The sequence below is a fragment of the Neofelis nebulosa genome, chromosome 1 (genome assembly GCF_028018385.1).
Source record: "Neofelis nebulosa isolate mNeoNeb1 chromosome 1, mNeoNeb1.pri, whole genome shotgun sequence".
Taxonomy (NCBI): domain Eukaryota; kingdom Metazoa; phylum Chordata; class Mammalia; order Carnivora; family Felidae; genus Neofelis; species Neofelis nebulosa.
The window spans coordinates 100,656,661-100,681,489 of record NC_080782.1 but is presented as its reverse complement, the minus strand read 5'-3'; the positions used below and the strand labels follow the sequence as shown (position 1 = coordinate 100,681,489).

At 40.7% G+C, this 24,829-nt stretch overlaps 1 pseudogene; it reads right to left on the bottom strand.

Moving 5' to 3' along the window:
• Window positions 1-21,847: 21,847 nt before the first annotated feature.
• Window positions 21,848-24,626, bottom strand: LOC131511720 (large ribosomal subunit protein uL1-like; annotated as a pseudogene).
• Between the last annotated feature and the right edge of the window lie 203 nt (window positions 24,627-24,829).

The following is a 24,829-nucleotide window of genomic DNA, read 5'->3' as shown; positions in this document are numbered from 1 at the left end:
GCAAATGCTAATAGCACACATATATATGCTCATTCACTCCTTTTTTATTTTTTTCATTCATTACTTTTTTTTCCTCCAACTTTGAATTCCAATCATTTTCACATTCAGTCTAAAGATTCTTTTGAATTACTTTTTGTTTCACGGCACCCCGACTCTTTGCTTTATTTAACCAGTTCTTGCATTTTGGAGTCTTTTGCCCCTTCGTTACAACACAAGGAATGATTAATGCTGTGTGCTCACATGTAACTGTGTTGAAGTATGGTTCTTCTCATCCCTTCCTCTATCTTTGCCCATCAAATCAGTCTTTAGTCCTGACTCTTGCTTTGAGAGTTAACTAATAAAATTCCAGACCATGGCTCTAAGTTGCAATGCTTCACTATGAGCAAGATGGCGTCGTCTCTCCCCAGTGAAGCCCCAGAGGGAGAGGATCACTATGTCGTTGCTCAGTTAAAAGAGTCATCTTGGCAAGGTGGTAGACTGAGAGCCCTCACAAGCACATTGGTCTTGTTTTCCTGTGCCACACAGAGGCCTGTGTGAAGGTATATAATTAGCAACCAACTGTCCTTGGAGGTACAATTTGAAACGAGGAGTTTTGGAAGACGCTAAAGACTTTAGAAACATCTTGCTACGTCCTGTGAAAAATAATTTCCAAAAGAGATCTACAATTCTGACTGGCTGATTGCTTTCCTTAAAAAAGTTGCTGCCTTGGTCCTAATGTTGAATTAACATCTCCATGTCTTTAACCGTATAAATATTTGCGAGATGGTTCTGTCAGATGAGAAAAGGATTATTAGCTCTTTCCCTGTCATGTACGTGATAGAAATAATAAATGCTTACCACTCATTTTAACAATGGGATGAAGAGTCCTATCTCATTTAAATTTACATTATAATTTCAGAGCACATTAAAAAAACATCAGGGCACTGGATATCCTGGTAAGATTTTTTTTTTTTTTTTTACATCAGTTGTGAGACAGCAGTTGGATTTCAGAGATGCAGCTATTTTCAGAAATACAGATTTTTAAAGGCATCTTCACATCAAAAAAACTTTGTATTTTTATAATGTAATTCTTGTCATTGTGTGTGTGCCACCAGATATTTAATTATCAGTCACATTTCTGTAATTGTGAGGCCATTCTTAACAGAGTATAACATTTAAGAGAAATTACAGCGAGTGTCCTTCTCTCTTATCTGTTAACATTTCATGCTGGGGCAATCTGTTTAAAATCACTATCCAGAACAACTTAAAAGGTCGATGACAGTGCAGTATCTCAAGGAGGCAGTGCCTGGCATTTTGAATGGTGTGTGTGGAAGTTCCTGGGAAGACTTGATGCTTCCTGGCCATCCATCAGGTGACCGATGAGATACGGAATATTCTGTCTACCTATATATGGACACTCGAGGCTTTTAGCACAACCCTGGGTGGCACCATTTCTGCTTCCATCGGCAGGCTGCTGCCTTCTCAAATCCTTGGCACAGCACTGGGCGTCTCATCTAAGCGGTGTGGGACCCAGATTGTTCCCTTTTGCTCTGCCCGAGGGCAGTGTTGCCCTAACTTCAGTCATTCAGGTCCCACCTCTATGGTTTCAGCTATATCTATATTATTTATTCGTTAGGGGTGCCTGGGTGGCTTAGTCGGTTAGCACCTGACGTTGGCTCAGGTCATGATCTCCTGGTTCGTGAGTCTGAGCCCCACATTTGGCTCTGTGCCGACAGCTCAGAGCCTGGAGCCTGCTTCAGATTCTGTGTCTCCCTCTCTCTCTGCCCCTCCCCTGCTCACACTATGTCTATGTGTCTCAAAAATAAGTAAACATTGAAAAAAATTTATTTATTCAGTATTTTTATACTTGTACTCTGTTTCCTTAAATGCATTTGCTTTAAAAGAAAACTTTCTATTCTCTTAAATGGCAAAATCGAGTATCACACTATAAATGGAAGGCAACTGTAGGTCAGAGATGGGACCATATCAGAAAAACCCAGAATTTAATCATGTTCTCCCCACTTAACACAACCAATTTCTTCTGAACACCTCTCCCAGATGACAAAGTTCTGTGGAACCTGATCTCCCAAATACTACTCTTGGCTTTGCCCTCTAGAGTCCTGGCCCATGATCTTCTCCCTAGACCTTAGACCTACCAAGCTCACTCTTCCTCTGTATTTGGCATGGCCAGATTTCCCTTCACTCCAGGGGCAGCCTAAGTGACCTGACTCCAGGAGGGGAGTGGTCACTGTTGGTGTCCTGCCCAGAAATCCTTGAATACGATTTACTAGTTCCATTTCACCACTTTCTTTCTCCAAAATTCCCCAAAGCACCAACAGAATACTTTACTTACATATACATATATACATATATATACACATATATACGTATGGGATATATATATATATATATACGTATATATATACACATATATATACGTATATATATATATACATATATATACGTGTATATATATACGTATATATATGTGTATATATATACGTATATATATATACATATATACGTATGGGATATATATATATATACACATATATATATACATATATATATGTACATATATACACATATATACGTATATGTGTGTATATATACACATATATACATATGTGTATATATGTACATATATACACATATATACATATATACATATAATACATTTATTTAACTTATATATAAATACATATAATAAAATACATATTATACATATACACATATGTATATAACAATACATATTATAATACATAATATAATACATGTTACATATATACATGTATGTACATATATATAAATATACATACATATTTTAGAATTTATTGAATAGCAGGGGGAACAATGGTAAATGGATGGATCAATACATTTGAAGTTCTGAAATTAATTAGTTGATGTGAATAATTCATTAATTGAAAAGGCAGAAAACATGTTAACTATTATGCATTTGTAGAATCATTTTCAGAACAGCAGAGAATCAACTAAGGGAATGGTAATAACACAGGAACATCTAAGGAGGATTTATCAAGAGGAGGCATCATAACCAGAGAGGGCCATCCTGGGTGAGTCAGCACTGAGGAGGAGGGAAGATCTGCTTATCTGGGGACTGGCACAAAGGGAAAACCAAGGACAAATTTATTTTCTCTTCGCTTCCGTGAGGCAAATGCATAAAATATCTCAGTTTTGGGTGCAAGGCAGACTGAGCCTTCAGGAGACACAAAGCTCACCGCCAGTATCTGGACACCGTACTCGGCGGGCTGGAAAATGGCTGAGGATGCCACCCGAAGGGGCCAAACATGGCTGTTTCGGATAAAACTCCCACTGTCCCTGGCCCCATTGGGATTTGATTTCTGAGTCCCCAGACTGATAAGAACCTCCCAGTGTGGAGAGCTTGTGAATCATCTGGCTGCACGTCTTCCTGTCTGCCTTCCTCCCAGCTCATCGATTGGGTTGAGCGCTAAGCAGTCTGATTCCTGCTGAGACAACCGTGTAAGTACTACTCTTTGCTCTCCTGCTCTCCTGGATGCACAGACACGCTCCTAAGAGGAGATGAGCTCTCAGAGTTAGAGCAATAATCTAATCTATTGATCGGGCTCTTCCGGTTGCCTGTTCTGAGAAGACACATTACCGTGAGGGCAGGTGTTGCACTGCTGATGTTTGCAGGAAAAAGAGCTTGCAGCAAGGTATCGGCACAGACTGAGGAACCATGATATGGGGAGCCAGTGTCTCAGGAGTACTGCCACTGATCCCCCAGGCCTCCCTGCCCTTGGTGGCCCATTGGTGGCCTGCCCATTTGGCACTTCAGCTGATACCAAATGTGCACATGCTCACCGCATCACACATGAAGCTCAGACACTGTAAGCAACAAGACAGGGGAGAGGGAGAAAGGTGGCACTGGGGCACTTTCCTCACTCAGAACCTCTATCCACATCCTCCAAAGCTGCCAGAAAAAAAAAATCCATATAATGATTGTTTCTTCCTAGGCAGTTTTAAAACAAGTAACTTAATACCTCTTCTAACCGTGAAGCTGCCCATGAACCCCTTCTGGAAGAAAATTCTGAACCTGCAAACTTGGCAAAGAATTCTTCCCTAAGAGAAGTTTTATGAGTTAGAGTAGTATGTTTATCATTATTGTGTTGACCAATATCTGCTTCTTTTCCTATTTTAGGCATATGAAAGTCTGCCCTCCTTAGTCTCTGCAGTCCTTGCAGTTGGACAGGGCCACATGACTAGTTGTGATGGCCAATGTAATGGCATATATCATTTCCAGGCTGAGACAGTGAAATGCCCATGTGTGATCCTCTAGGCTCTTTCTGTTACACGAAGGAAATCACAGAGAAGGCCTTTTGCTGAGATAGAGGGCCCAAAAGTTTGAAGCAGCCAGAAGAACTAAGTCTTTATGCAGAGGATAACTGCCCTGGAGAGCTGCCTGGGCCCACAGAGGATTTTGCATGAGAGAGAAATAAACCTTTGTTGCATTAAGCCTTTGAGATTTGGAAATTGTTTGTTACTGCAGCATAACTTAGCCCACCCTTACTAATATAGAATTAATGTTCCATAGCGTGCCTGTTGTTTCTCCTCTGATCCCATCCTTCTCCTCTAGCCAGGTATTCTTTTCTAAGCTAGACTTCTCTCCTGCAATTTTCTGCTTGGCCAGATACTCCTCTCATGTCTTTCTTCCCCCTGTCAAACCATCCTCAGGCCCAGCTCAGTTATAGAGTTCATGCTTCAACTGCTCAAACCTTACCATCCTGAAATCTTTCTCAGCCACAATGGCCTAAGTAAGCAGGAAATTCTGCTGAAGACTCATCCAATTGTTTCATGAAACTGAAACTGTCAAGCCCCATGGAGAATTAGTTTAAGCACTGAGGGAGGAGAAAATATTTGACTTTCTTTACTTAATAAGCATTTTTACCTAACTAAATTGTGGAGCAAGTCAAGATAAGACTACTTTCCTTTCATTCTGACACCTATATGTCACCCTTAGGATTTAAAATGTTGCTGTAAAAATAGTTGTTTTTCTGTGAAGTTAACAGCTATGTGTCTGGGAGGCTGTGCTACTGACCCAAACTTGAGACACCAAGCATTTGTACGGAAAGATGCCTCCCTGGCCAAAGACAGTGCCTCCTTTGCCTGCAAGTCAGCAAGTCAAGTTCGTAAAGGGCTCCAGTGATCTGAAACTTCGCACTCTTACACCGTGACTGCTGGAAGGAACGTTGGTAACTAACAGGATCATCATTCTCTCTGATCACCTGTGAGCTGAGCCAAGCAGCGTAAACAAAATGAGGGGCCCGTAGATGTGCTTCAAGAAATCTACTGAGATGAACTGTGGAGTTAGGAAAGTAGACACCACTTGGATGAAATGCCTATTTGCCATTATGACTTAGTTAGAAGCAAATAACAGAAAATCTCATTATAGAGCCTTAAACAACTGGCAGTTTCATTGACCATTTCTCCTGGTTTGATACCTTAGAGCTTCAAAGAACTCTCTGAAGGTGAGAAGTAGACCTCCGGGAGTCCCAGAATGTTATTCTGGCCCTCATGATACAGGACTCTGTCAGCTATGGAGAGGTCAGAAAGCAGTTAAGTGTGAGAAAAAGCCTCTGTGGACCATGAGCAGGACAAAGAGACTCCAGGACAGAGACAAAACTGATCCGCTTTCTGTAGAGGATGTTATCGGTTGCTTCAGGGGTAAACCCTGTTAATTAATTATCCACCCCAAATCTTATGTCCCCTTCCCCTTCCTTCCACAATTCTTCTGGGGTAGCAGGCAACACATCTGATGATAAATGATTCCTAAATATAAACCAATCATGACAACACTATTTCCTGCTTCCTCAGACTCATTTGCAGATAAGAATGGCAGGGGACCTCATCTGAACCAATGGGTAAGTTTGCTAGGGGACTTCTGGGAAAAATATGTTGCATTTAAAATGAAATGGACAAGCATGGCTGGCAAGAAATCCTCGGTTAAATGAAATGACAATGCTCAGTGATACAGTAACCATTTGTGATCATTACTAGGCCCCATGCATGAGGGAAAGCTTCCAGAGAAAGATTAAGATTGTAGACACCCCCTTGCCCCTCAGGGATTTCTGTTTCTGGCTGAGATGGTATAACAGGGATCAGATTGACCCTTCTACCTGAAGTGAACATAAAAGAGGACAAAATATATGAAATGACAGATTTCAAGACCCAGGGACATCAGGCAATGAAAAACATGGATGCATAAGAGGCCAGAAAAAAAGAATGTGAGCCCTATAGTTACCCCAGAATACTGCCTTGAAAGAGTTTCCAGGCTGTGTGGCAGGGAGGGGAAAACCAGGTAGAGCCCAGCAGACTCCTTGAGTGGAGGTGATAGGGACAGAGTTGGAGGAGACCACAGCAGCTAGAGTTTGCAGGACAGAGAACCAGAGAAGAAAGAGCTGTATAAAGAGAAAAATCCAGAGATCTGCAGAGGGCCCTCCTTGAGTTTTAGCCAATTATTTCTTAGGACAGGCATGTAAGAAAATTACCTAAGGCTGTGAAAAAGAACCACCTGAATGGATTATGGTATGTTGCCTGACCATAGGGAATTAAATTAGAAATGAGTAACAGAAAGTTCTCTGGAAAATCCCAAAATATTTGGAAACTAAACACCTTTCTAAAAAATATATGCTCAAAGAAATCAAAAGGAAAATTAGAAAGTAGTTTGAACCAGAAAAAAAAAAAAAGAATACAACATATCGCATTTTATGGGATGCCACTAAAGCAGTACCTGGGGGAGGGGGGATATCATAACATTAAACATTTATATTAGCAAAGAAGAAACATCTTAAAATCAGTGGTCTCAAATCAGTGGTCCAAGTTTCCGTCTTAAAGAACTAGAAAAAGAATCAATGAAACCCAAAGTAAACAGAAGAGTGGAAATAATTAATACCAGGGTAGAAAACACTGAATTAGAGGAGACAGAGAGGGATAGGGAGAGGGAGAGGGAGAGGGAGAGGGAGAAGAGGGGGAGGAGGAGGGGACGATGGGGAGGAGGAGGAGGGGAGGGGGAAGGGAGGGGGAAGGAAGAGGCAGGGGTGATGGAGGAGGAGGAAGACCAATGAAACCAAAAGCCAGTTCTTTGGGAAGGTCAGTATAATTGATAAATCTTATTAGCGGGGGAAAAAAAGACACAAATTACCAATGTTAGAAATGACCGAAGTATTATCACTATAGATTCTATCGATATTAAAAAGATAGGGGCGCCTGGGTGGCTCAGTCGGTTAAGCGGCCGACTTCGGCTCAGGTCATGATCTTGCGGTCCCTGAGTTCGAGCCCCGCGTAGGGCTCTGTGCTGACAGCTCAGAGCCTGGAGCCTGTTTCAGATTCTGTGTCTCCCTCTCTCTGACCCTCCCCCATTCATGCTCTGTCTCTCTCTGTCTCAAAAATGAATAAACGTTAAAAAAAAATTTAAAAAAAAGATAGTAATAGGCTATAATGAATGCTTTTATGCCAATAAAATTGATAGCTTAGGTGAAATGGAAAAATTCTTTGAAAGACAAATTATTAAACTCACACACACAAAGATAACCTGACTAGCCCTATTGAAGAAATTGAACTTGTAGGTAAACAGTTTCCCATAAATAAGACTCTAGATCCAGATGGCTTCAATCGTAAATTCTACCAAACACTTAAGAAAGAAATAATACTAATCCTACAAAATATCTCTTTCTGAGATATTTCTGAGATGAGGAAAATATGTCCCAACTTATTCTATGAAGCCATCATTACCATTAGACTAAAACCAAAGACATTACAAGAAAACTAGAGCCAGAAATGAAAGACTGGTTTAGCATTTGAAAAAAAAAAATCTATCAGCAACAATCTATCAATAATTCACTATATAAACAAACTAACAACTTAATAAAACAACTCTACATGATGATCTCAATAAATGAGGAAAAAAGTTAACAAAATTCAGCATTCCCTCCTGACATAAACTCTTAGCAAACTAGGAATAGAAGGAATTTTCCTAAACCCAATAAAAGACATTTGCAAAAATACACAGTTAATATCATTTTTTTTTTTAATTTTTTTTTTCAACGTTTTTTATTTTATTTTTGGGACAGAGAGAGACAAAGCATGAACGGGGCAGGGGCAGAGAGAGAGGGAGACACAGAATCGGAAACAGGCTCCAGGCTCCGAGCCATCAGCCCAGAGCCTGACGTGGGGCTCGAACTCACGGACCGCGAGATCGTGACCTGGCTGAAGTCGGACGCTTAACCGACTGCGCCACCCAGGCGCCCCTAATATCATTTTTAATAATGAAAGACTAAGAATAAGAACAAGACAAGGACGACTCAATACTTCTGTTCAACAATGCCCTTGAGGTCCCAGCCAGTAAAATCAGTCAAGAAAAAGAAATAAAAAGCACTCAGATTGGAAAGAAAGAAACAAAACTGTCCATTCATAGACAACATAATCTGTAGAAAAAAAAGCTACAAGAATGAGAGTTTGACAAGTTAGCAGGATACATGCATAACGTATAAAGATCAATTGTATCCTTGTATACTTGCAGTGGACAATCAGATATTTGAAATTAAAAAAAAAATTAGCATTTATTCATTTTTGAGAGACAGAGAGAGACAGAGTGCAAGCAGGGGAGGGGCAGAGAGAGAGGGAGACACAGAATCCGAAGTAGGCTCCAGGCTCTGAGCTGTCAGCACAGACCCCAACACGGGGCTCAAACCCACGAACCATGAGGTCATGACCTGAGCCAAAGTCGGATGCTTAACCAACTCAGCCAACCAGGCGCCCTGAGATATTTAAACATTTTAAAGGAATACTAATTACCATACATAAAATATATGAAAAACTTAAGGAAAAATCGAACAAAAAGGTACAACATCTGTATACTGAAAACATTACTGAAAGAAAATTTCCAATACACAAATAAATGGACAGATAAACTGGCTCATGGGTCTGAAGACTCGATACAACAACAATACCATTCCTCATTCAATTTATATGTTCCATGAATCCCAGGGCACCTGGGTGGCTCCGTCAGTTAAGCGTCCAACTTCGGCTCAGGTCATGATCTCACAATTCGATTCGTGAGTTTAAGCCCTGCATTAGGCTCTGTGCTGACAGCTCAGGGCCTGGAGCCTGCTTCGGATTCTGTGTCTCCCTCTCTCTCTGCCCATCCCCCACTCACACTCTTCTCTGTCTCTCTCAAAAATAAATAAAACATTAAAAATTTTTTTTATAGCTTCCACGAATCCCAATCAAAATCCCGGGAGGCTTTCTGGTAGAAATTTGAAAATTCATATTATGATGCAAAAGACAAAAACTAGCCAACCATCTTTGAAAAAAAATTATAGGACTTACATTACCAATTTCAAAACTTCTTTATTATTAAGCTATAATAATTGAGACAGGGTGATACTGACACAAAACTAAACAAATAGATGAAGGAAGTAGAATGGAGAGATCAGAAATAAGCCCAAACAACTTTTCACGAAATTACAAAAGCAATTCAGTAGAGGACAGTCTTTTCATCAAATGATGTTGTAACAACTGAATGTCCATGAGCAAAAAGAAAAAAAGTGAAGGCTGATCTAAACCTCAACTGCATACAAATTTAACTCACTCGGCCTAAGTGTAAAATTTAAAACTTGTTCTTAAAAAGCTTCTAGAAGAAAATGTAATCTTTGTGACTTGGGATTACACACAGATTTCTTAGATACACCACTAAAAGCATAATTCATAAAATAATTTAGCAATTGAATTTTGTCAAAATAAACAACTTCTGCTTTTCAAAGACACGGGCAGAAGAATGAATAGATAAACTGCACACTGGGAGAAAATATTTGCAAATCATATATCTGATAAAAGACTTATTTCCAGAATAAAGAATCTTCAAAACTTGAAAAGTGGAAAACAAACAACCCAATAAAGAAAAGGACAAATTTTTGGACAGACACTTCACCAGGAAAATGTTCAGAAATAAACACATACAGGGGATACTTAACATCATTAGGGAAATGTAAATTAAAACCACAATGTGATACCATTATATGCTTATCAGAATGGCTATGGTGAAAAAAAATGACCATACCTGGTGTTGCCAAGGATAGAGAAGAACTGGAACTTTCTTACACTGCTGGTAGTAATGTAAAATGGTGGAATCATGTTGGAAACAGTTTGGCACTTTCTTTAAAAAGAAAAAAAGAAAAAAAAATCTACTTATCAAATGATCCAGCCATTCTGCTCCTAGATATTTACTCAAGAGAAAAGGAAATACATATCCGGACAGAGATTTTTACACAAATGTTCATGGCGACTTCATTTGTAATAGTCAAATTCTGGAACCAATTAAAAAAAAAAAAAGTCTGGGGCGCCTGGGTGGCGCAGTCGGTTAAGCGTCCGACTTCAGCCAGGTCACGATCTCGCGGTCCGTGAGTTCGAGCCCCGCGTCAGGCTCTGGGCTGATGGCTCGGAGCCTGGAGCCTGGAGCCTGTTTCCGATTCTGTGTCTCCCTCTCTCTCTGCCCCTCCCCCGTTCATGCTCTGTCTCTCTCTGTCCCAAAAATAAATAAAAAACGTTGAAAAAAAAATTAAAAAAAAAAAAAAAAAAGTCTGGAAACAATGTCAATACCCTTCAATGGATAAACAATCTGTGATATATCCATACAGTAGAACACCACTCACTTTGTAATTAAAAGGGATAAATTACTGATACATGGCACAACATGAATAATCTCAAAATAATTATACACAGTAAAAAAAGTCAGGCAAAGAAGGGTATATACTATTGATTGCATTTATAAAAGTTTCTAGAAAATGCAAACTAATTTATAGTGACAGGATGTAGATCAGTGGTCACTTGAGGGGTGTGAGAAGAGACAAGAGGGAGGGACTAAAAAGGAGAATGAGGAAACTTTTGAGGGTAATGGGCATGTTCACTATCTTGAGTGTTGTGATGATTTCATGGGTATATACATGTGTCAAAATCCATTAAATGGTACAGTTTCATTAGTGGAGTTTACTGTAGGTCGACTAAACTTCTACAAAGCTATAAAAAAGAAAAAAGAAGATGCTGTCCCTGACATTGTTGAGCCATTCGACCAATGATAGATAGCTATCTGTCTCCAAATGTTTGATTATGAAAAACAATGTAAAGAATTAAGCCATGGCAAGCCATTTTCCCCATATTCGCAGCTGGAAACAAAATTTGCTGCTACATCAACCCCAAACCATGGCATACATATAAAGATTACAGAAAACTAAAGCTTGAAGGGACATTGCAGATTAGCCATGCAAAGCCTTCCCATGCTCCCCCATTAAAAACAAAAACAAAAACAAAAAGGAAACAGAAAACTAGAGGGACTTGCCCAGATCTGTTGGAAGATACAGAAGAGACTCACACTGTCTTGACTCCCAAAGTGGGGATCTTTCTAAGTACAACATACTGCGGTGTGCCATTTCAATTATTATTTTCTAAATTGTATTTTCTTAAAACAGCAAAGACAAAAAAATGCAGAGTGAAATTGAACGCGTACAAGCGGAATTAGCAAAAAGAATGGTTGTATGTTTTATAAATGAGGTAATGGAGCCTTGAGGTATGGGAAAGAAAGGTGATATTTTCTCCTAGACTCACAAGGCAAACATTAACACTGGTCTCTTGAGGTAAGTAAAGGAAAATGACACCGCGTGCCCTAAACAATCTCAAATGTAGAATTACCTCCAGGAGTCAACATCTGTCTCTGTTAGGTGTCCCTCTGAGCGTATGTGTGTGCCTGGAATAGCATCAGACATTTCAATCCTGATGTTTCCGAGGGTGTTCACATGTTAGAAGTGTAAAAATTCAGTCATTCTGTGTTAGTTGACATTTTTTAAATGGCATATCTTTTTTGGTAATTTCACACTAAATTTGTTTCAGATTAGGCTTACTCATGAAGGGCTGAAAGTTTGTTTTATTCCTTAAATGGTCTCATCTTTGAGCCAAGGCCAAAACAATGAAAATTCTAGCTGAGGTAGAATAAGGAAATGAATATTTTGCCAAGTTATGGGTGATGGAAAACCTTCCTGGCTCCATATGCTATCAATATCTTATGTGTCAAACCAAAGTTAGGAACACGGCTTTCATCTGTGCGGTTAACTTTATTTTTCTGGGCCACAGCACCAACGCACATACTTTATAGAACTGCCCAGCTGAGAAAGGCTGATCTTTACTATTCTTCCTTTATAGGAAGAGTAACTCCAAATCCTGGCTCACCAGGGATGTTGGAAAGTCAAAGGGACTTGGGGAAAAGTTACCGAAATGACTGAATTTTGAAAAATACAAACGAACTGTGAAGGAAGATGAAAGGAATTGAAATCACTCAGCCTCAGTGACAAGTTAAGAGGATATTGAATCTCCACTGGATATTATCTTCCAGCCTTCCTGTCCAAATTCTGCTGGAATTCTTCATGACGTTAATGACACCATAGGGCAGACGCTGCTATTTGCCTACCCAATATCCATTCCGGTCTCATCCCCATACACAGAATCAAGGTCTTGTTTAGGAGTGGCAGTGTGCCCACCCAGACTACCCTCCCACATTCCCTTGCAGCAAGGGGTACCCATGTGACACTCATCTGACCAATGAGAAACAAGCTAAGAGTTTCTGGCCGGCTTCTTCCCCTGTTCTCCTGCACCCCTCCCTCCAAGCCTTTTCTGTCACAGAGGCAGGAAGCCTGGAGGTACAGCAGCCATCTGGAGATAAAGGTAATGAGCATGAAGATGACGTACCAGGTAGCCAAGTGACTTTGTGAAATTCTCTGCCAGGAAGAATGCTCCTCAGGCATCTCAGTCACAGCATGCCCAAAAGGGAACCCAGTACCTGCTCTTAGAATTTTCCTGTTTTGGTAAATGCCAACACCAGGCATGCTGTCACTATCATCAAAAACTTGGAAGTCACCCTCGACCTACTCCCCTCACTCCCAAGTCCCTACAATTCTGCCAGCCAAACATTGCCCAACAGGCTCCTTGTGCTCTCTTATTGTGGTGAAATACACATAACACAATTTACCATTTTAATTATCGATTTGGTGGCATTTACTACATTGACAATTTGTACAAACATCACTTCTATCTTGTTCTGGAATATCATCATCATGCCCTAAGAAAACCCCATGCCCTGTAAGCAGCACTTCCTATTCTCCCCTACCCCTGCCTCCTGGTAACCGCTAATTTGCTTTCTGTGTCTATAAATTTGTCTATTCTGGATAGTTCATGTAATTGAAATCACACCACATGTGGCTTTTTGTGTCTCGCTTCTCTCACTCTGAGTAATGTTTTTGAGGTTTATCTGTGTTGCATTATACATTAGTATTTCATTCTCTCTTATCGCCAGAGTACCCACCATGTAGCTATATCACATTTTGTTTATCCACTCATGAGTTGAGCGGTGTCTGCTTTTTTCTACCTTTTGGCTATTGTGAATCGGGTTGCTATGCACATTTGGGTATGTTTTTGTTTGAGTACCTGTTTCCATTTTCTTGGGATACCTGCAGGTGGAAATGCCAGGTCATATAATAAACTACATCGAACTTACTGAGGAACGGCCCCTATTTTTTAACAGTGGCTGGAAAATATTTCGTTCCCACCAGAAACTGGAGGGTTTCAATTTCTCCACATCTTCACAACACTTGTTATTTTCTGTTTTGTTTTCCTCATAGTCATCCTAATAAGCGTGAAGTGATAATCTCACTGTGGTTTTGATTTATACCTCCCTAATGACTAATGACATTGAACATCATTAGTGCTTGTTGGGCGTTTGTGTACCTTCCTTGGAGAGGTAATTGGCTTGTTTGGTGTACAACTGCTGAGGTAGAGTTCTTTATACATTAGATATTAGATCCCTAGCAGATATATGATTTCTGAATTTTTCCATTCTGTGGGTTGTCTTTTCATTCTCTTGGTAGTGCCCTTTGATGCACAAAATTTTTAAATTTTGATGAAGTCCAATTTATCTATTTTTTCCTTTCATTGTTTGTACTTTTGGTGTCTTACATCCACCTTTGAGTCATTTAATACATTCACAGAGCAGGATGATATTTTACATACTTAAATCTGATTATCACTCCCCTCCTTAACACCTTCTATAGTCTTCCATTGCACTTAGGATAAAGCCCCAAATCCTCCCCATGGACTACAAGGCTCTGTATATATAATTTGGTCCCTGTCTTTCTCTTTATTATTTTTTTCAATATATGAAATTTATTGTCAAATTGGTTTCCATACAACACCCAGTGCTCATCCCAAAAGGTGCTCTCCTCAATACCCATCACCCACCCTCCCCTCCCTCCCCCCCCACCCCCGTCTTTCTCTTTAGTCTCATTGTTCCACATTTCCCATCATCTTCTTTGCCCTCAGTTTCTCAGGTATGCCAGGCTCTCTTTAATCCCAGGACCTTATTTATTTTTTTTTAATGTTTATTTATTTTTCAGAGAGAGAGAGAACATGAGCGGGGAGGGGAATGGGGGGGAGACATAGAATTCGAAGTAGGCTCTGTGTTGACAGCAGAGAGCCCAACATTGGGGCTCAAACTCTCAAGCCACGAGATCATGAGCCAAAGTCAGAGGCTTAACCAAGTGAGCACTCCAGGTGCCCCTAATCCCAGGACTTTCTCCTGTCAGGAATGGTCTTCCTCACCTCCTCTGTATTTAGCTAATTCTAATTCAGCCTTCAGGTTAAGGATGTCACCTCCCTATGTCACCTCCCTTAAGTGTCACTGCCCTAGGCGTCTTGCTTAACCCCCAGCCTCAAACTTGTTCCAGCTTGTGAGAGGTGCAGGTTTGCATCTAGATGTTAAGCAGGATCATTAGAAATTAAATTATATAAACACAGTCAAATGCATTATATTAAGAACAAACATGTGAAACATTACATCCTGATTATTATGTTGTACTATTTTTTAATTTTTTTTTTTTATCGTTTATTTATTTTTGAGACAGAGACAGAGCGTGAACAGGGGAGGGGCAGAGAGAGAGGGAGACACAGAATCCGAAACAGGCTCCAGGCTCTGAGCTGTCAGCACAGAGCCCGACGCGGGGCTCAAACTTACAGACCGTGAGATCACAACCTGAGCTGAAGTCGGACGCTTAACCGACTGAGCCACCCAGGCGCCCCTATTATGTTGTACTATTATCCACGCTCCTGAGGCCATCTACACCTGGCAGTACAATGTACTGGTCTCCTACCGTGTATCTCATCCCAACTCTGCCTTTGGTGGCAGGCACAGCCTGAAATCAGTCACGGTGGCAGCATTTACACAAAGGACACAAAGCAGGGTATTTTGGGGGTGAAGTAGGGGTAAGAGTTACCAGCACAGCACCATCAGATCTCCCTCAGGTGCTGACATGGCATCCCAGACTTTGGTCTTTTCCACTCCTGTGATCTCTCAATTTATTATTGAAATAGCAGGTTTCCTGTTGGTGCTTCTCATAAGGATGCCAACTCCACGAGGGAGGCGAAGCTGTACCTGCCACCCCCTGTTGATCGCTGCACTCCCAGCACCCAGCACAGTCAACAGCATACGATAAACACTTAATGATTTTGTTGACAGGTTGTCAACAAGGCTCAAGAAGCAAGCTCTAACCTTTTAAACACAGAGGGGTTGACAGCAGGGATTCATCTAGAAGAGTATGAAATTTTCCATTTCACGGACTGGGCTATCTTGAGGATGTACACACTGGTGATCACTTAATTATGTTCTGAACTTGACCAGGCTTGAACATGGCCTTGAGGATTTTTTCATTAGAAGATAGTCAGTGATGGCCAACGATGCTTTTCACCTTAGTTCTCTATACAGATGTGCTGGTTTTCCCACCCTGTCTGTTGGTTTCCAGCTGCCTACCTCTGGCCTCTGCTCCATTCCACATGGCATTCTTCCTCATATGTTTTCAACATTTTCTTACAAGGACATCAGTCGTACTGGATTAAGTAAGGGCCTACCCTTGTCCAGTGTGACCTTATCTAAACTAACTGCATCTGCACAGACTCTATTTTCAATGTCACATTCTGAGGTACTGGGGCTTAGGTTTAACTGTTACTAGTAAAATACAACCATCTTGGCAAACAATTCTTTTTTTTTTTGTTTACTAAATTTTTTTAAAAAAAATTTTATTTATTTTTGAGACAGAGAAAGACAGAGCATGAACAGGGGAGGGTCAGAGAGAGGGAGACACAGAATCGGAAGCAGGCTCCAGGCTGTGAGCTGTCAGCACAAAGCCCGATGCGGGGCTCAAACTCACAGAGTGTGAGATCATGACCTGAGCCGAAGTTGGACGCTTAACCGACTGAGCCACCCAGGCGCCCATTGGCAAACAATTCTGAAGGCACTGGGTCTGGAGCTTTGCAATCCAGGTTCATTTTATTTAGAGACTTAAGAAGAATCACACATCGTCAGGTCTGATCAGAAAAACCAGTATCATATGCCAGGCTAGCACTCTTACTTCCGAGAGGCCTATGTGGCTCTCACTGTAAGTTCCTGGGAAGCTAACTGAATTAAAAGTGATTGTCAGAGTTATATATTGATGTTTCTGAAAGGCTCTGGAAAGTCTCTGGTTAAATGTGGCAGACTAAACACTTGCTTTTATCTCCACCATCTCCTGAAATCCCCCCCCAAAATGAGAGGGAAAAAAAGTGGGGGAGGAATAGCCATAAATCATAATTTCTAAGAAAATGGAATCGAGGTAACTAAGATATAACAACAACAACAACAACAACAACAACAACAACAACAACAACAAAAGGTGTGGGGAGTTGGAAAGAGAAATAACTGTTACCTGACTTATCAGACCAAAGGACACAGAAACCTAAGGCTGCAGTTGGGGAAGCCAGCAGGAAGGGAGTTAATCTCCCCCCGAAGAACCCTGAAAAGACTTGGGAATCTGAGAGCGAGAGGCGCAGAATACGCTGAGAACTGGAAGATTGGTCGCAGTGAGGCAGGAGGGTCTCTCCTTGACCTGGCAGGAAACTGGAGATGGACTCTGTGAAGAAACTGAGTCACAGAGGGTGTGGTCTAGGGGACCCAAGACAGGGCTGGCAAATGTGTGTGGGGCAGGGTGGGGGCCTGTGTCTCACAACAAAAACTGGAGTCTGATCTCTCAACGGTGGCTTCCAACTTGGCCGCACATTGGAATCACCTGAGGAGCAAGGTAGGCTCCACTTCCAGAGCCGATGAAATTGCTCTGAGGTGCAGCCCGGCAACAGGAATTTTCAACGTTCCCCAAGTGATTGTAATGTACAGCTAAGCCACAGAAATTCCACTTTAATGTAACCTACAGGCAACAGCTTCTTGTGTGTCATTCCTGATCTTTTCAAAGAACCAACTTTTAGTTCTACTGATATTCTCTATTCTTTGTCCATTTCCTACTTCACTCATTTGTCATCTATTTCCTTTCCTCTCCTTTGCTTATTTTGGGTTTAATTTGCCCTTCTTCTTCTAGTTTCTTAAAGTGGAAACACGAAGCATGGGCTTTATGAAGACTTTTTTTTTTTTTCTAAAAGTAGCATTTAATGCTATAAATTTCCCTTAAAGCACTGCTGTAGCCATGTCTCACAAATGTTACGTTGGGTTTTCTTTTTGATTGTGTTCCAAATATTTCTTAATTTCTCTTGTGATTTCTTCTTGGGCTTATGAATTATTGAGGCGTATCCTTAGTTTCTAAGAATTTAGGTTTTTTTTTTTTTCTGGACATCTTTCTGTTATTATGTTTAATTCTATTGTATAGAGAAGAATTTTGACCCTTTTAAATTCACTGAGACTTGTTTCATGGCCCAGAATATGTGACACCCTGGGGCATCCTATGTTCGTTTGAAAAGAATGTGTCCTCAGTTGGGTGAAATGTTCTATAAAGGTCAATTAGGTCAAATCAGTTGTGAGTGTTATAAAACTGTCTATAGGCTGATTCATTTTTTGGTCTGTTTCATCTGTTCATTCTTGAGAAAGGAATATTAAATCTTCAACAATAACTTTAGCTTTGCCTAGAAATTTCTCCTTTCAATTCTAAAAGTTTTTGTTTCAAGTATTTTAAAGCTATGTTATTGTGTGCCTACACACTTGGAATTATTACGTCTTCTCGATGAATTGTCCCCTTTACCATTATGAAAAAGCTCTTATCCCTGCTAATATTATTTGTTCCAAAGTATACTTTATCTGAATACAATTCAATATAGCCTCTCTCTAGCTTTCTTATGATTAGTAATTGCACAGCATGTCTTTTTCAATTATTTTGCTTTTAGTCTATTTGCTTTTATACTTTAAGTCAGTTTCTTGTAGATAGGGTATAGATGGGTTGTTTTATAAGATCGTGAGATTCTTTTGATGGGAGGTCACAACAGAATGATGCTAGGATAACAGAAAGGCAGAACTGTGTTATTTACAGCTCCAAAGGGGAGCAGGCTGTCAGGCAGGGCCACACAGGGCTCTGCCCATAGGGGACAGGAAGACTGAGCTGCAGGCAACAGTTTTTGTTTTTTTAAAAATTTTTTTAATGTTTATTTATTTTTGAGAGAGAGAGAGAGAGAGAGAGAGGGCACAAGCAGGGGAGGAGCAGAGAGGAAGACACAGAATCCAAAGCAGGATTCAGCTGTCAGCACAGAGCCCGCCGCTGGGCTCGAACTCAGAAACCGTGAGATCATGACCTGAGCTGAAGCCGGACGCTCAACCGACTGGGCCACTAGGTGCCCTTGCAGGCAACATTTTAGATATGGTAAGTGGGGTAAGGTTAGCTAGGTTTCTTGGGGCCCCTTAAGTAGTATCAAGGGCTCCAGGGGCAGGGGGGCTGTACCTAGCTGTTTGGTACCTGACCCTGGTTAGTTAGGGCTGGTGCACAGTGGTGTGGGGTGTGACAGCCCTAATAAAGGAAGTTGTGCGAGTGCAGACTCCATCAGTGCTCAAGAAGAGGAACTCACTGGCTTCCAGCCAGGGACAAGATTGGATTAAGACAGCAGTTCAAAAAAAAAAAAAAAAAAAGTTGTTTTTTAAATCAAGTGTAATAATGTCCACTTTTATAATTGGAGGGGTTAGATAATTTACATTTAATGTGATTATTATTTTGGTTAGGCTTAAGCCTATTACCTTGCCTTTTGTCTTCTATATTGCTCTTTGTTCCTTTCCTCCCTTTTCCTGCCTCTTTTTATTTATTTATTTTTAAATGTTTATTTATTTGTGAGAGAGAGAGAGAGAGCACTCACAAGCTGGGGAGGGGCAAAGAGAATGGATCTCAGAGAATTAGAAGCCTGCTCTGTGCTGGCAGCAAAGAGACCAATGAGGGACTTGAACCCACGAAGAGATCATGACCTGAGCCGAAGTTGGGTGCTTAACTTAACCGAAAAAGCCACCAGGCGCCCTGCCCCACCTGCCTCTTTTTAAATTTAGTATATTTTATGATTCCACTTGATCTCTACCATTAATTTATTAGTTATATACCTGTTTGCTGCTTTTCATTTTTCCCCTCACATACTATAGTTTATATTTTTTGTTATTGCTTTTCACTTTTAAATATTTGCCCTAGGGTTTCAGTCTATACCTTTAACTTATCACAGCCTCCATCCAAATAAAAGTATGTCTTAAGGACCTTGTAACAGAGAACTTCCATTCCCTGAAAACCACCCATTCTTTGTGCTGTTTTTGTGATAAATTCTGCTTTACAGATGTTTTAAACCCTGTAACACATTTCAATGTTTACAAACTTAAACAATTATCTTCTAGTTTTTAAATAAGGAACAATGTTTTTTATGATTATCTACATATTTATAATTTCCAGCATGCTTCATTTTTTATGTAAATCCAAATTTCCATGTGGTGTAAATTTGCTTCTGCTTGAAGATTTTCCTTTAAGGTTGTGTGTGTGTGTGTGTGTGTGTGTGTGTGTGTGTGTGTTGCAGGTCTGCTGGCAGTTAATTCTCCCGGCTTTTTGATTGTTTGAAAAGCCTCTATTTTGCCTTCATTTTAAAAAGATTTTTTTCATAGATGTAAAATTCTAGATGGACCTTTGTGTCTTTGTTTTTGTTCAGGGCTTTCAAGATGTCACTTTAGTGTCTTGTGGATTGAAGTTTCTAAGGAGAAGTCTAATTTAATTTTTAACTGTGTCCTGTAATTTGCTTTTCCCTCTGGCTGTTTTGAAGATTTTCTCCTCATTATGGATTTCTGGCAATTTGACTGGCATTTTCTGTCTGGTTTTTCTACTTGGATTTCCTCGAGTTTCTTAGCTCAGTGTGCTTATAGTTTAATCAAATTTTGGACTTTTTGGGACACTGTGCTCAAAGATTTCTCCTGCTCCCTCTCCCTCCACTGCACGTATGTTATGCACCTTGAGGTTGTCCCAAACTTCACTGAGGCTCTGTTCAGGGGTTTCTTTTGTCTTTCAGTTCAGGTGGCTTGTACTGCTACATCCTTAAGTTCATTGATCTTTTCCTCTGCACTAAATAGTTAATCTCACCCAGTACGTATTTCATTTCAGATATTTTTCACCTCTAAAAAGCTCCACTTGATTCTGTTAACCATTCATCTTTCTTCTCGTCACATCCATGTTTCCTCTTACATCCTTGAACATAAGAAGCACACTTATAATAGCTGTTTAACGTCCTTGCTGCTAATTTCATTTTCTCAATCATTTCTTAGTTTGCTTTTAAAGGCTGCGTTTTCTCCTTCTTATGGGTCCCATTCTCCTGCTTCTTTATAGGGCTAGTGGTTTTTGACTGGATGTGAAACATTGTGAATTTGTTATTACCAAATGCTGGGTTTATATTCCCTTAAAGAGTATCAAACTTTTGGGGCGCCTGGGTGGCTCAGTCGGTTGGGCGGCCGACTTCGGCTCAGGTCATGATCTCATGGTCCGTGACTTCAAGCCCCGTGTCGGGCTCTGGGCTGACGGCTCAGAGCCTGGAGCCTGTTTCAGATTCTGTGTCTCCCTCTCTCTGACCCTCCCCCGTTCATGCTCTGTCTCTCTCTGTCTCAAAAATAAACGTTAAAAAAAAAAAATTAAAAAAAAAAAAAGAGTATCAAACTTTTTCTGGCAGGCAGTTTAAGTTGCTTGCGGATTAGTTTGATCCATTTGAAGTTTGTTTTGCACCTCTTTTAAGGGAGGTCTAGAGAACCCACTAGCCTAAAGCCAATAGAATCCCACCTTTAAGGCACGGCCCTTCTGGTCTCTACTGAATGCCCAGGTATTCCATGAGACCTTTCCACCCTGACTGGCGGGAACTTAAGTGGTTTTCAGACCTATGTGAGATTTAAAATCTATTTATGTCATGGCTCCCTGTCAGTTATTCTTTTCTCGAAAAACGTTGTTGTCCACACTAGTGAAACTCTACCATGGGCATAAGCAGATTAGTATTTAGCCTAAACCTCAAGAGAGACCATATGCAGATTACTGGAGGTCTAACTTCTGCCTTTTAAGTACTCTGCCCTGAAAAGTTTAGCCACCTTGCCCTCTCTAAATTCCATTCTCTAGTTAGGCTTCTTTTTTTGTACCATGGTTTGAGCATTTCTTCCCGGCAGAAAGTCTAGGTGATAGTAAGGCTCACCTCATTTTTCTCCTTTTCTCAGTTTTGTGCTGCGTGTTGTCCAAGTCTGAAAACTGTTTTTTCCTATATGGTTTCCAGTTTTCTAGCTGTTTATGGTGGGAAGATACTTCCGGATTATCTTATCAATAGGAGCACAAGTAAGTATCCCGCTCTTTTTCTATTCTTTTCTTTTCTTTCCTTTCTTTTTTCTTTTATTTTTTCTTTTCTTTTCTTTTCTTTCCTTTTCTTTTCTTTTTCTTTCCTTTCTTTTTTCTTTTATTTTTTTTCTTTTCTTTCCTTTTCTTTTTTCTTTTCTTTCTTTTCTTTTTTTTTCTTTTCTTTTCTTTTCTTTTAGCACTAGGGTTTATTAAGCTGTGCCTTAGTACAGACACTAGGGCTTGCCCGTGGTGTCCTTCATGTATAAAGCCTGGACATCCTGCCAATTCTTCTTGAGAAATTACATGAGGAGATGACAGCTAAGTGGATGCTGTACACACCTTCATTATCTGTCATCTTTACACGGTCAACGGCCACTACCAGACAGAGCACCTTCTTCATCTGGACTGTGATTACAGACTCCACTTCATCCACTGTGGCCACCATATTCTCATTGTGGGTCAGTCAGAAAGGGAACGTGCCCGCCTTTTAAAGGCCTGGGCCCAGGGTTCATGAGAGCCGCTTCAAGAGAGATGCTGAAGCAAAAAATAAGGCATCATATTTCTTGGCTAGCTTCTTGATCAATTTCTTATTTTTGTTGAGTTTCGTTAGTGCCTCAGTGTCCATGTGGGGAATATCCACCCCCTTGGCCTCATCACAATGCTGCTGGTCCCCTCAGTACGTATGGAGAATTTGGGGTGGGGAGTGGACCCAAGCCGGATGGTGCCCCAGAAGTGTTCGTCCTTCTGAGTGTCACAGCTCTTCAGGCTGATCTGCAGCTCTGCCATCTCCCGACAATTCAGCGCTCACAGTAGTTCCCATGCAGGACCCCCAGCACCACCTCCCACAGGGTGTCTTGGGAGACTTTGCTGCTCATGGTGTGGAAAGCCACAATAACCAGAAAAGAGAGCAAATGCCCCACTCTTAAATTTCAGTTTCTGGCAGCAGATTACCTGATTGAGGGAGCCCTCAGTAAGAAACACCGACACTAAAAGAGGAAGAGGGACCAAAGAAAACAGATAATGCCAAGATCAGAGTATTTTTTTAATGTTTATTTTATTTTGGGGGGGGGGAGGGGCAGAGACAGAAGGAGACACAGAATCCAAAGCAGGCTCCAGGCTCTCAGCTGTCAGCACAGAGCCCGACGCGACACTCAAACTTACAAACCTGTGAGATCATGACCTGAGCCGAAGTCAGATGCTTAACCGACTGGGCCACCCCAAAGAACAAAGTATTTTAAGAATTTACAATTAAAACCCTAAAAAGGACCCAGGAAGATACTACATCACTGAAATCAGAGAATGCTGTGAAAATTTTTTCTAATTCAGGGAATAAGAAAGTTTTGAAATTAAAAATATGCTAGCAGGAGCTAAAATTTCAGCAGAAAGTATGAAAGGAACAACTGAGGAAGTTTTTAGGCAGTTGAATAAAACGACAAGGAGAAAGCAAATACAAGAGAAGAGACAAAATCATTACAGGACTGATCAAGAGATTCCAAATTGTCAATTGAAAGGATCTTTAGAAAAAGACCATAGAAAAAAATGGAGGACAGGAAATTACAGAAAAAAGAAGAGAAAATTTCCCAAATAGCAGTGTGAACCTCTAGATTTAAAAGAGCCAGTGACTGACCAGCTCAATGGATAAAAAAAAAAGAAAAAGGATCCTTACCAGGTAAATGTGACAAAATCTCAGGACGCCTCAACAAATGAGATGCTCTCAAAAGCAGACAAGTGGTCAGAAATTAGAGTGGCACAGAGATAAAGAGATGAGAGGGTAATGGGCTAGTGCCTACGACTTCTAAGAGGACGTGACGGCCATCTGGAGATTCATACCCTGACCAGTTATCAAGTGAATTTGAGGGCCTAATAAAACTATTTTCAAACAGCAAGGCAACAGAAATTTGACTTTCTATACATTCATTCTCACGAAGGAACAGAAGGATGTACTCCATCAATCACAGTGAAAACCCAGGGGAAGATACAGGGTCCAGAAAATGAAGCATTTCCAACAAGAGATTGTGGGAAGCCCCTGGAAAGTTCTGGAGGGAAATTCCAGGGTTACAGCTGTGTAGCCAGCCCAGAGGACAAATAGCATAGGCCTGAGCAGGACAATGGCAAGGGCATATGCAGAAAAGCAGACAAGGGGACCTGACTATTGACTTGATGTGACTGTATTGCTAAGACTTTTTGTTTAGTGTGTTATTTAGAATTACGAAGGCAAATACAAAACACTGCAAAGATTTAAAAATGGTTGCTCTACAACGTGAATGGAACTAGATAGAGAGTGTTATGCTGAGTGAAATAAGTCATACAGAGAAAGACAGATACCATATGTTTTCACTCTTATGTGGATCCTGAGAAACTTAACAGAAGACCATGGGGGAGGGGAAGGAAAAAAAAAAAGTTAGAGAGGGAGAGAGCCAAACCATAAGAGAGTCTTAAACACTGAGAATAAACTGAGGGTTGATGGGGGATGGGAGGGAGGGGAGGGTGGGTGATGGGCATTGAGGAGGGCACCTGTTGGGATGAGGACTGGGTGTTGTATGGAAACCAATTTGACAATAAATTTCATATTAAAAAAATAAATAAAAAATAAAAATGGTTGCTCTGCGTAGTAGGTATTGGAGATCCCAAGGGCCTCGGGGAGTAACTGTCAGTTTTTGTTTTAACCCAGTACTTCTGTTTAATTTTTAAAAACTTTTCATTTATTACTTTGATAAGTAAAAATAATAATAAAAGGGTAAGAGGCCTAGAAACAAAAATACACAAACACTAGACCCATTCCTGGCACAACTTCTTGGCTGCTCCCCCAAGGACGTGTGACTGTGGCAGGTGGTCAGGTCACCCCAGTGGGGTGGGGTCAGCTCAGGGCCAGAGTGTGGTCTTCCAGCCCTGGAGATGCAGCCCTAATATCCGGCCAGGAAAGCTAGAGCCCTGGACAACTGGAGTTCCCACTGTGAATTTATTTTTAATTTATTTTTTTTAGTTTATTTATTTATTTATTTATTTATTTATTTATTTATTTATTTTTTAACGTTTATTTATTTTTGAGACAGAGAGAGACAGAGCATGAACGGGGGAGGGTCAGAGAGAGAGGGAGACACAGAATCGGAAGCAGGCTCCAGGCTCTGAGCCATCAGCCCAGAGCCCGACGCGGGGCT